Consider the following 14,079-nt stretch of genomic DNA (forward strand, 5'->3'; position numbering starts at 1 on the left):
AACTTCCGGTGAAATGATTCGCGGCCATCCACCAAACCGTACATCGCAATTGTCTGGCAGAGAATTTTTTAAATGGCTCGATACCGAGAATGTGAGGGAGGTTAAGGAGAGTTGAGAAACCGATCAGTGTAAGCCAGCTTTCCATTAAAAATAATTGATCGAGAAACGACACGATCCACATCCTTCCAGTTACCCTCTCTTCTCACCTTTCTTTGTCACCTAGAATTCTCGGGGACATTGTCGAACATCTTCGAAGGAAAGAAAGCAAATTTTCCTTGAAACATTATCTGCAGGATAAGGAATAGTTCAGGAGATAATTGAACATGGAGTTTCGAATAAGATGCTCTGTATATCTTCGTACGACTACTCGATATCGAAAGAATCGGTAGTTGCGATTCCAAAACAATGTCCGTGTCTGTTACGTAGAAGAAAATTCCAACGATCAGAAGCTGACAGACAAGCGGTAACGTTGGCTTCAAGCGGCACGTTGGCATCGATCGAGCGCGACAACTATAAATTGAAACAGCGAAAAAGCGGAATTGCGTTCTGTCACGAAGACGTTGCGTCGGCACAGGTGCCGGTACACGTGTGCAACCGCTCTATTCGTTCGATCGATACCGGCCCGCCGCCACAAAGATATCAAAAGCTCGTCGAACGTGGCGCGATATAAATCAGCCGCGGCGCTATGCACTTGAGCCGCGTTCCAATAGGAAACACGCGACCATCCGCGTCGAGACGCTCCCCTCTGTACGTCGCGTCGTACAGACGTCGAACAACTTTACACACCTTATCAATTATTCTGACGGGACGACGTGTACGCGATTCCACTGCAAATGCGATTTCGTTGCACGGCAAATTAGGATGTTTCATTGCAGCGAGTTAAGTGTAATCTAAAGCTTTCTCTGTTTGCACGGTTGTTATATGAACGACCATATGTTAAATTACACGGCTGTAACGACGCTGGCAAGTGGATACTTAGAGACTCGCGTCGATTATCGCGCTGACTGATTTGCTTCAAGTGCATCGTAGTAATTTAGGTGGAGCAAATTGAGGATTTAGATACGAGTAACTTTACAACTACAAAAACGATAGTTTTTAGATTCTTTAGTTTCGCAATTAAGCTACACTATGAGTATGCAAGTACTTTTGCCGTGATTGATGCTCCTTTTTATTCAGATGGAAGCGCGATTCCTTTATTTGTATTTTCATCGTATATCGTTCTAATTGTAATTATCTACGGTGTATTTAGGGTTTGTTCTTTTTTCTTCTTCTCTCGCCATTTCTTTTCACGCGCATGAACAATACTGAATTGCCAATTAATAGTAGCCATACGGTTTATACGGTGCAGTTTACAATGCGTGTAATTAAAGTCCAATAAACAGTACGTAGTAAAGTAGATGGAAAGAGTTAACGACGCCATTAAAATTAAATTGATAAGGAAAATGATTATTAACCTCGGAATAATGCAGTTTACGATATATAAAATAAACTCTCTCTCTCTCTCTCTCTCTCACTTTCTATCTCGCTCTCTATGAGAGGTAATCTATTTATCGTTAATAAAACTCCGATATCGACTGAAACAATGTACAATATTATCTTTTTTTATTTCTAAGGATAGGAGAAAATTAAATTCGTTATAGATAGAATATTTCGATGATAATGGAATCGAGTTTGAGGGAATAGATTTTGTAGCGAAAAGCAATCAAACTTGACCGGTTCGATGTTGTTGCTGAATAACAGACAGGGTTTTGCGTTTGATCAATAAGGAGGTTCCAACGAGAATTTCGTTATCACGGCCAAGCAAAGATCCGTGGAAACTACAAGCGAAGAGGAGGGTATTTCGATACGAGCGATGATCTTATCGAAGGAACTTTTAATGACTCATAGAATACTATAACGTTTGCTGAAACGTTCATCGAGGTCATGCATAAGATATCGAAACGAACGAAACGCTTGCAAACTAAATTCACGGAATCGGTTTCATTTATTGGGGAAACATTGAAACGTACAATCGGTTGGAATTCTGTATGTTAATTGTTAATTCGTTTTGTTCGACGTGGAATTAATAAATCTTGGTATGGTAAGAAAGGTAATATTCTATTCTTACGACAAGGAATAATCTGGATAAATTTTACGAAGTAGAAACCACAGGAGATAGAATCAAAATTAAGTAAGAAATGTCGTAAATATAAGAAATTGGAAAGGTGCTAATATAGTTAGATTAAAAAAAAAAAAAATTGAATGCAAAAGAATTACAATGTAGAGAAGTTTCTTAACTTAGATTAATTATTCCTTTTTAAAATGAGTAAATGTTCATTGTTAATGAAAAAGGTGGACGTTTATGAGAGGAAAGTGGGAACGGAAGATCCAAAGGAAGTACTTTCCTTTCCTCTATTATTAATGTTCTTTGATGATCTTACCGTCTTTGTGTCCGTTTGAAGTACCTCTGTGGCTTATAAAGAATAGGTCGCGTCTTTTTGTTGCAGAAGGAAGTGACCTTTACACAGGAAGAACTCCACCTACGGGGAATTCATTATCAACACGATACGTGTAGATTATGTAACTTGCATCGCTTTCATAAGAACTTTACGCTTTTAAAAATAATAGTCTCGTACAGCTTAATGTCGGCGAAGAAATTTATATTCCATATGCAGATACTCTAAATACAAATTATACATATAGAACAGAAATTAACTTCACAACCGTTACGTAAATCAAAATGTCACGTTTCTAATTATTTTGAGCACTGCGTAATTATAGAAATCACAAGAATCTCCGAGATCTTCTCTGCGATCGCGAAGAAACAACATCGAACAGCAAAACGATAAGACACAAAGAGCAACATAAAAGGAAATTAAAAATGAAGAAATCACTCCGAGAACACTATCACTATCGAACCTGATATGTAGTATTTTGAAAGTAATTCGCTAAAAACATGCAACGAACGATCGCACGAATCGATTTTCAAGCCCTATGCGCCAACAATTCGATATGAAATCGCAATCGTGCCTCGATCGAGCCAGACATTCCCCCGGTTTCCAAACGATTTAATCCAAAATCAATGGTAATTCGCAATCCACGGATTTCAGCTGGCAGGTAGAAAGATCATCCTAACGGGTATCCTAGGTGAAATAATTAGCGGTCTTCTGCCATCAACCCATCCCCTCATGGTTCCTCTCTTTTCCCTCTTTACACCCCTGGCTCACACACACCCTCCTTCCTCGCTCTACCTCATACCTACCCTCGTCGTCCCTGGTTCTCTCCCCCCTCTCCTTTCGTCGACCTAATGCAATTTAGCTTCGACGAAACGGAGGGGGTTACGAAGAGGGGTGCGTTGTTGGCGGCAGTGGCGGCGGCGGCAGAGGTGTCGGTGCACGCCATCTTGAATTCGCGAACAATGTGTCGGCTCCAAAGGTTCCAACCGGCAGAAAACGAAGACGAACCTGCCCACGAATATCGATCGGTCGCGGCACGAATAAAATGCTAATTCTTCTCTCCACCCTCTCCGTCTCTTTTCTCTCTTCCTGCTTCTCGTTCATCTCGTTTCTTCGTTTCCATTCTCCGCCTTCCTTTTTCACCTGTACGTTCGTCGTGAAATTGGGTAACGTGAAACGGAAATTCAGTATTCGTTCGGAAAAATGAAATAAAAACACGAGGAGGAAACCGATTGTAATTCCAATTTTACGTTTTACAAATTTCATCATTTCATATTGCTAGTAGAGCAGTTCCAATTTAATGAAATATAAACGTGTAATAAATAAATATTCTATAAGACGAATAAATATAATGCAGATACAGTAGAAATAGATATTCCGTAATAAAATTGTATAATAAATAGTAGTACACTCTAAGTTAAATTTCGAAAATAATATTTGTAGCATCATAGGTTTTCGCTTTTCAATTTAAATTCTTCTTACTATCGTTCTATCTACCTTTTACCTCATCTTTCGTTTCCTCCTCCTTCTATCGTTTCTTCGTTAAGGTTTCGTAATGAATAATATTGAACAGATATGAATATTCGACACAGTTTAAAGATGCATTCTATCTATATTTTAAAGCATAGAAAACAGTTAATTTCGGAGTAAGCGTTGCAAAGAGACGAAAATGGTGAAAAGCCGCTGGCAGATCATTGCCACGGCCAGTTTCCTACCGCGTTGTTGACGTACCTACACAAACGGAAAGTGTGAAAAAGAGAAAAAAGGAAAGAGGAAGCGATCGGAGCGAACGAAGAGCTTCAAAGGAATGGCAAAGCTCGAGAGGGTAGGACGTTCGCGAAGCTGACAATTTTTCCTGTGGTAGATGCCCGCGTGAATGAAAATGTTGTTTAGCATTTACGAGTATCACAAATGCTGTGGAATCGACGTGCAATCAGTTTCAGTCGTTTTTAATCGAATCGAGAATACAGGATTTTTCAAAATTCCTTGATTATCTACCTTCGTTATTACTTAACTTCTTTTTAAGAAAAAAAAAAAAAGATTAGTATCGAAAGGAAGAAGTACGTTCTTATGAATTTTACGAATCATTTTATTGTCCACGATTGATTGATTAAAGAAAGAAATTGAAGTTATTATGATGGAAAGAGGTTGAATGGATGATTAAGACGGAGGAATTAATAATTGAACGCTGAGTAGAGGAAAAAAAGGCAGGAATTTCGAGGGATTGATGAATAAGAACGAACCAGTTGGCAGCATGCCCGCCGTGAACTGGATCATTAGTGCGAGTCGGAAGAATAGTATGGAATGAAATCGTGATTCAGTGCATAAGTATGTCTGATGAGAGGATTTTGCAATCGTCCCATACATAAAGATCGAAAGATTTATGCGCTTCATGCACGGTCCTACCGAAGCGCTTACCATCGCACTATGCGCATTTTAATTACTAAACACGAAGTTAATATATTCACCGTTTAAGTGAATATCATATTCTGACAGATTGGCCAAACGACCTCTAAACGTAAATATTAATTTCCTATTGGTTTAACAAACATCGATTTAACCAAATTAAACTTTTTTAAATTTGGTTTTAGCCGAGGGACCCTAAAATAATTATTGGCTTCAGGTTAAATCCCTATTTTTCAGCGAAACTTTTTTTTTTTTATCAAAACCTATATTTCATTTGCATAGTATCAAATCTTTGTAGCCAGTATTATTAAATAATACGAAATTCGATAGACTTGAATCTAATATTAATTATTTAATATTAATTAGTTAGTTAATTAATATGTTAATCCTGTAATAAACGACGTGTAAATACTTGTCGTATGTCTCGGCGTGGAGTGTCCTAAATAACTCATCGACAACTGTTAAACCTAACAGCAAATTAAGCAACCGTTGACACGGATAAAGTTCACTATCACTTCACGATTACTCGTATAGTTTCAAGAATTTAAAAAGCAAAATTACTCTTTATTCGTCTTAATTCCCCGTTATAGACCGAGTACCGATTACCTTTTCACCATATTTACTACCTCATCAGAACGACAAGAAGTGTAATTTCCGAAACGAAGGAATATTACGAAGACCGCTTTCGTATAAACGTTCGAATAATCAAGCGAGCCCTGGTGTTTCCATTAGGCACTCTACATTATCCAAAACGCGATGTTATTTACGAGCGTTTCTTCTGGCGAGAAGGGGCCATTAAGTATTGCGAGGCTGGCCACGGCGTAATGGAACCCGTGGCGAACTCTTGCCTATAATTTTCGTGATTAGGATAATTAAGTTCCGCGCCGTGCGAAATAATCGAGTCAGAACGAACGGTGACATTATTTATGACCGGTCTGTGCGAACTTTCCGCCCTCCTTCGAATTTCTACGCCAGATAACCGCCATCATTCTCTCTTCTTCTCTTTTACCGTTTCCTCTTTATCATTTTCGATCCAGTTATCCACATCGCGATTCTTCTGCCTCGATACCAAACAACGTACTTACGATTAACGAGATTTTAATTAATATTTGACGAGCTGGCGTTTACGTGTCTTCGATCATTGTCGAAGATTTTGCGCGTCAGCCTCGGTTAATGTGTACACTATGGGTAACAAGTGTACAGGATACTTGCTTATTTTTCGACAAGATGCATTTTGATTATCAGATTACCACTAGCATTAGTTGATTAGCAAATTAATAAATCGAAATACAATGACCTTTGCTGCTTTATAATTTCTATAGTTACGTGTAATACGTAGAATAGTTATGATGCGTGTAAATGTTTAAAAACCAATATGAAGTAATGAAAGTAATATTTATAGAAGACTGTTTCACCTATCGAGTATCATTATCATTTAATAATTAATGCACTATATGTCATAAATACTATGTGCGTTCCGAACCGAGTTGCGCAATTTTGCACTCTTCAATTTCCAAGAAACGTATAAAAATGCGCCTTCCAGTCGTAGGCGATGGTGTATTTATATGAAGCAATTCTATTTTAGAGTCGTTTACTCACGTTCTGTTGCGTCATTTTTATGTAATAGTAATTATACGTACAGAATAACCAAAGTACGAGAGAAGTACAAAAATTGAACGACACGAGGATCGAGTGTCTTTTAGATTTTTACAATACTGCTACATGTAGCTAGAAGATACTTTTCTCCGTTGCTTTTATTGCATTGATTTCATTTTTAATGGAATTGTATACAGATATATTGTATGGTAATTGGATCAAAGTTTAATGGTAGATTTCACAAGACTGTAATTATATCTTGGGGCTTGACTGTTATTATTATTGTTAATTAAGCAAGGAACATGGAAGAAATAATTGGGCCACGATTTCCGTTCTGGGTCTTGAGTGGGCCTTTCTCTTGTCTAATCTAGACTCGTAGATAAGATAGTACTACCCACGTATTTTCCACTAAACGAGTCGATAAGATAGTTATTATTCAAACGCGATGAAAAATTCCTTGCGTTCAACGAAAATCAACGACAACTCGGCAAAGAGATTTTATTTTTATCTTTAACTTAAAATGAAAAATTCTAACGATTAGATAAAAGATAGACATTTACAAATGAAAAAAGTGTCAAATATTCAAGAATCCATGATGTTGTTGGTGAAAGACCGGGTGACCTTGACATCTGGAAATCATCTCACCCTGCAAGTCAAAGTTTCACTCGCAACAAACGCATCTCGGGAGATAAATTAACCCGAAACTGTGACGGTAAATTTAATAGCGACCGTCTGTAGCGAATCTCGGCCATTAGTCGAGTTTCTCGAGGTTTCCACCTGAAGAAGATTCCGGGAACGACGATGATCGATGCGACATTACGACGATTCCTCTCTCGGTTATCAGAAGTTAAACCGTGCTACGAATAAATATTTATCGTGTGATAGCAACGGGAAAAAAAGATTCTATATATATATATATATATGTATATCTGTGTGTTGCGTTTAGATTATTACATAAATCTCGTTTGTCCCGTGAGACAGGTAACTTTAAAAAAAAATATTACCTGATCGAGTATCACCGTTTTACGGGCCATTCGTCACGTTTTTATTCTCCTTTTATGGATACAAATGTTTATTTTATCGTGAAATCGGATTTTTCTTATTAACCGAATAACAGCGAATGGATCCTCTTCAAAGTTCAACGATAACTTTCTCTTCGTAAATTATTCGCGGGTAGTTACGTTTTATTTTCTTGCAACGAAGTAGTATCACATGAAATGCATAATGGCAAGAAAGGAACTCCGAATGATGTACACTGAAAAGAAACTGTATATTATATCTTAATATCTTCTCTTAAGTTGAAGTAATTTAGAGATTTAAATCAAACCATATCAGTCCGGTCAAATTAGCCTGAAAAGAGATCAAATTCGGTGTTAAATGGTATTTGAAATCTTTTTGCGCGAATTTATAGAAATCATGTTCAGGAACACATCCTATATATTTGCCATTCGAAATTTCTTGCGCGGACTTTGTAAACAATTTCCAAAGTTGTCGATGATAGCTTTTTCATATAACAACAAAACCAATAATCTGATTATAAAAAATTTAGAATAAAAGTTGTAGGTATTAAAAATAGCTATTTTAAAGATGACACGTCACACGATAAAATTGATTAATTCGTTGAATTAAAATTGGACCACAACATTTTGGCTACTTATATAAGCATTAATTCTACTGCATCCTTCGAGTCATTTTCAATCCAATCGTGTTTCTCAACAAATTTCCTGGATTCAAAGACAAAATCTGTGTAACTTTCTATTCGCATTTTATACACAAACTTTTCAAAACGTTAATGATTTTTTCGTTTGTTGAAAAAAGAGTCAGATTGAAACACAAAAATTCGTGGATCGAAACAAATACTATCACAATATCTTTAACCAACCAAAAAGGAAAGAAAGCCAGTCGCGCCATAAAATAGGCTGATAATTATCCAATCACAGTAGATCACACTATACAAACAAACTCTGGCTAAAAAATACAAGAAAAAATATTCCAACGATCTCGAGAGGATAATTGAATGTTCGTCCGAGAGGAGGTTGATAATTAACGCTCAATCTTCCTGGGGCTGTCCATCGAATCGTTACTTGTAATGGCTCACGATTAATCGATCGCTTGGGGCCCACGCGACTCGGCGACGAAAATTAAACGAAAAATCGATTGCCCTTCGTAAACGCGGTTCGATTAGATAGGTTTCTCGAGCAAGTTTCGGGGTATCGAAGTCGTTTCGTGGCTTGGTTGCCGCATAAAACTTTGAGGAACGCACGTGTGTCGCCGATAACCGATCACAATCGAGAAAGATCATGTAATTTCAAGTTATACGATCACGATGAATCATGCCAAACGTACTATGGACGTTCCACTTTGGCTGGATCGCTGACACGGAAGAGGGAACGATTGCACTTGCGCGAGTACGTAAAACTCTCGTTTTGCCGGGATTACATGTGTAAGTAATGTGATAGGACGGAGAATACCAGAAAAAGGAAATTTCAAATGTTTTATTCCAAAGATTTTTATATATTAAATTAGAGAGTTAGCGGAACAGCTAAAGTGAAAGGAACAAGGTAACTATAATGTTTCAAATGGATAATATGGAGTTTATTGGAACGGTGATAGTATATATATATATATAGGCACTGTTATGTTAATTGTAAGAAATCCACCTTTTCTTTATTGACGATTCAAAACTTTGATAGAATGTACTTACTTATACATAATCTTGGATCTTTATTTTCCAATGATCTTTTTACCAGGTTCTATATATATTTCATTTTTGTACTATCAAATTTTTGCGATATTATTGTTTATATGCAATATCAAACGTAAAATAATTGAAAATAAAATACCTCTAGAGTACCTTTCGGCGACCTTATTTCAGAAATCACAGAGATCACGATCTTTTTGTTATTAAAAGCGATTAATGTCTGTGGTGTGAGGTCACTCCAGGATGATCTTGAGCGATCGGTAAATTCTTGATGATTGAAAACTTTCGAAACACTGCAGAATATTTGAAACATGACTGTAATCGCGACTTAGAGTACCTTGCAACGCACTGATTCATACTTCTGATCTCATAGTTCAACCGTTTATTTCACGTTTTATACCACAGCTGATGTAACCGAGGAACATCGCCAAATTCCGTCATCAGTTCAGAAAAGATCGTATTGCGATAACTAGTAATAAAATTAATCTCTTTTTCAATATCTGCTAAAACCTCACATTTGGAAAGGATAACAATTCGAGAACACCTTTCGCCCAATGTTTCCACAATCTCGTCGAACACTCCGCCATTGGCAGAGTCCCAAGAGCAACAAGCAACATTCACCCCCGAATGCACAATCAAAAACACCAGTATTTTCATTTCATCCCCTCATCCGCAGCCCCGTTATCGCTGTTGCTTCATGCATCCCTCTGCATCGTCAAGTAGCCATCCTCTCCATATCATTGAGATGTTAACGCGTCTCATGGGCGTTCCACGATAATTTACAGAAATTAATCTTACAAGAAAACGATAGAAATTTAACACGGGTATTGAAGGTTCTAATTGTTATATTATATATTATATTAATGAATATTAATGAAAATTTGTACTGTGTAAATAGTGAAATATGTAAATTACAGATGTGGAGGATCTATTATTATTTCTCAAATAGAACGTTTAAACAGTAAAATTTTTCGTTAGAATTTAGCAAGTTTCACAGGTGCTGCGATTGTTGTATGATCTAAGTATGATAAAAAGAAGTAGGTTCTAAATAAAACTGAAAGATTAATAGATAAGTAAGGAGAAAAGGGGAAAAACAGCTTTACTATCCTAAAATTGAACTAGAATTCGTAAGAAGGTAGGCTGTTAAGGAACGTGCTAAAATTTAGTCGAGAAGTATACTTAAGCACGAAACGCAGTGTCGAGGACACCGACAGTCGAAGGATGAGTTTCGAAAGCCAGACCGCGATTACGTCGAGTGGCAGAAGCGATTTGGCAAATGCGGAAGCACGGAGCCGCAGAAGGGCGTCTCGGTTTCCTTGAAAGGAGCGCGCCGTGGACAGGGAAGCTTCCGGAGAGGTCAGAAGGGCGTTATTCAGAGGCGGCAACGCGGCCAGCAACAAGTTGCAGCGACGTTAATAAACGAACCCTCCAGCCAGCGTTTCAGATATCCGTATCTATCGTGAGCCACGCTTTTCGAATTCGAATTCGAATTGCAATTGGTTCTTTCGTTCTACTCCATCGTAGCTTTAACCTTCTACTTCATTTCGAACTTACTAGCCTGATAACGTAAATTATTATATAACCAGGAAAAAGATAATTCCTCGTGCAAAAAGATAATCAATAGTTCAAAGTAACGTTTGTTCATTCGAAGTTTGGAAAGTTTCAGAGAAAATCGAGTGTACATGGATTAATTCTATCAACAATTATAGAACAGCCTGTAAGTTAACGTGATGTTGTTTAAATCTTTCTTCTCGTTTTGAGAAAATATGCAAGGAAACGTTGTTGAAGAGACCAATAGAGCGTCGGGAAATCGCAACGCGAATCGATGAGGCGTGGAAGGGGAACGCAGGAAAGTTACACAGCTAATTGAGTGTTATGGCACACGATCGCTGATGCAAGCGAGTCGCCTTGACGAGCTGGAACAATTAAAATATCGATGTCGTGAAAGGGAGAGGTCTCTCGCCCTGATCGCTTTTTATTTGCTCACGCCGCGCCGTGGCGGCCACCGGCCTGATTCACCGGTTAACCGGTCGCGGTATACACGAGCTTTGGTCCAACTTTTATTCCTCTTCTTTTTCAACGTGTAGCCATACGTGTATGTACAGTGTCGAGAATATTGAATTTTAATTAGAAGAAATCTATAGAAATTCTTTCTAATCTTTTGAATTCTATAAGTAAAGAATTTGTTATGTAAAATGTCTCTGTTAATCAGACAAAACAAGTTAACTCGGCATTAGTTTACTAATCTCTTTCTTTATTTATAAATACTTCTTACATATTACAAATTATATGTATCGTGTGAGAATTGAAGCCGATATTGGTTCATCTTTGTTAATTTTAAGATTTAAGAGGCATAAAAAAGTTTTTTTTAACATAAAATAGCCTAGCGTGTTTTTAAAAGAAATAGGAGTTTCTAGTTAACAGATTCATTAATTGCGAACGGAGTAAAAAATGTATTCGTTCTGGAACTGACGAGGAAAAGAAAAATAGACGGACACAAAGTACAGAAAATAAAATAAAAAGCAAAATTTGAAAAATCTGAAAAGAGTAAAGATGAAAAGCTCGGACGAGACAAAAGGCGTCCAAAGGCTGGGATCAAAAAATTGTATGCTTTCGTAGTGATACGAGCAATCGACCATAACCATCGAAAAGAATTCGAATAGAAAGTGGTGGCTTTTGTCGCGAGGATTGCTATGGCTACCTGCTGGTGGTCGTCGTGGCGTCTGCAACGACGCTGCCAACGACAGAGATGGAAAAACCGTAGCAATGACGAAGGCAGAGAGAATCCTAAGTGGCGGTGACTGCACAGGTGGGGGAACGAAAGGGGTTGGAGGTTCAAGGGGGCTACCTGACTCCAGCAGGGATATGTATCGGAAGAAACAAAAAGTGGGAGGCGGGGGTGGAACAGTAGCGATAGCTAGCGATAGAATTAATTCCATTGGCAGTTAAACATATTTTTCTTTATGAAAAGAAGTTGAAATTAGATTGAGGAACTTGTAAGTAGTTACAACTTAAATGTAAAAAAAATATAAAAATGTTTGGTGCATTAACTAGATACTAGATATTCGATCTTTAATAATCTCATACACTGTACAGTTAGATATTAATGAAGATGATTTGCATGCTGTATATTTTAAATATTAATATTACAAGCCTGTCGAGTAATGTAATAACACTTGAAGTCGACCTACGATTTCCATGTTATCTTCCAGTTTTACCGAGTTTTAAGATAGGTGACATACCTAAGGGAGGAAAGTTCTTTTTCTTATCTATTCCTCGGTGTTCGTCATCATTTTTCTGAGCCCCCTAGCTCTTTCAAATTTCTCGAATGCTTTCCTCAACCATATAGTACGCTATTCTGATACTGTATACATATTATTAAACCTTGATTTAATTAGCCACCTTTTAAAGCGATGGAGACTATTACAATGATTTTCTTACAGACCACGCAGCATGGGGTAATTATTCCAATGTTTCAACAGAAGGAAGTGTGAGATCTATGTGTAAAAACGAGAATAGGATATCACGGAGAGAAGTACTGCATAGTACTTCCTGTACTTTAATGGAAAAGCGAGGGGCTTCCACGGTAGCGTATCGATACAGTTTGCGAGGGTATCGTTTCCATCGCTAGAGTTCTCCACGTTGGTGTACGATTGGTAGGACTCCGTATGGGGACCAAGTAGGGGAGACAGAAGCAACGAAAGAGGCGGGAGGCAGAGAAAAGTGGGAGGAAGAGAGAGAGACGTATAGAAACGCGTAGGAGAATCAACTCGGGTTAGGGAGAAGGGAATACAGGAGGAGAAACGAAACGAAGACAAAACGAGACGAAAACGAAGGAAAACAGTGATGAAGGGGGAGATGTTGGGGGGCCTTAGGAGGGAAGAAGAGAGGAATGGAAATACGAAGAGAGAAAGAGAGAGGAAGCGCGAAAGCGGAGCGACACGGAAAGGCACGAGCGGTTCCGAGCGACGAGTGACGAGTTGGAACACTGAAACAGCGCGGAGGCGCGCACTTGACGCGCTGCTAGCCTGACTTCGAACGACAGTATGAGCCAACAAACGTTACCTCAATACATCGATCTCTATCTCTTGTTTATCGTTTATTTCTCGCAGAAAAGATATCACAACAGGGAAATGATATCGAAAGCGAAACGAATACGAGGAATAGATAAAACGAAAGGATCTCCAAAAACGAAAATAGATCTGTAGATCGATCGATGGATCGAGCGAAAAACAGAAGGAGCGACGTATGGCGAAAAAGAGCGGCAGTTTTAAAAGCAGTAGAAACTAAACGAGTTCCCAAGAGACAGGATCGCGTCGCACCCTCGAAAACTGCGGGGAGATCAGGCTGTCACCGTGACGCTCTCTTGCGCTTGCTACCTTCCTTCATCCTCGTGGTTCCGGGGTGTGGCGTGTGCAAACGGGCCGCGTATCACGCTCGTGATAACTGCCACCCAACGTTGTACGTGCTTTTAATAGCCAGCGACAGGCTGTTACCAATGTTATGACACCGCGGGACCAGTGTCGAGTTCACGTAGCCGGTGTCGCCGGCCGCCGGAATTCGTGATAGCGCGTCCGCGATAAGAGCGAAAAGGATAACCTCTCCCGTTGAAGGAGAGAAAAAGAACACCGTAAAAGGAGAAGGAAAGCGACACGAGAACAAGAAAGAGACAACCGGCCAAAGGGGGAATAAAGGGGGGAACAGGGAGAGTATACTACTTTATATGTATAAACGTCTACACAGACTGCGCATACACGTACTTACGAAGCACACAGAGCAGTGCACTGGTTGGTGGGGGTTGAGTGGGGGGTGCGAGGGAGGCGAGGGAGAAGAAGCCAGAGACCGCGGTGAAGAGAAGAGGAGGGGAGAGCATCAGAGGGGGAGGGGGAGGCGCGAGTGAGAAGGAACGAGGGACAGCAGGGAGGGAGAATAGGCGAGGAG

General features: G+C 39.0%; 1 protein-coding gene across 6 annotated transcripts in view; it reads left to right on the forward strand.

Moving 5' to 3' along the window:
- The window catches only part of LOC122573971 (DNA N6-methyl adenine demethylase), a 142,517-nt gene that overhangs the window by 78,567 nt on the left and 49,871 nt on the right, over positions 1–14,079 (forward strand). The gene's annotated exons all lie outside the window — the stretch shown is intronic.

The sequence above is a fragment of the Bombus pyrosoma genome, linkage group LG12 (assembly GCF_014825855.1).
Source record: "Bombus pyrosoma isolate SC7728 linkage group LG12, ASM1482585v1, whole genome shotgun sequence".
NCBI lineage: Eukaryota > Metazoa > Arthropoda > Insecta > Hymenoptera > Apidae > Bombus > Bombus pyrosoma.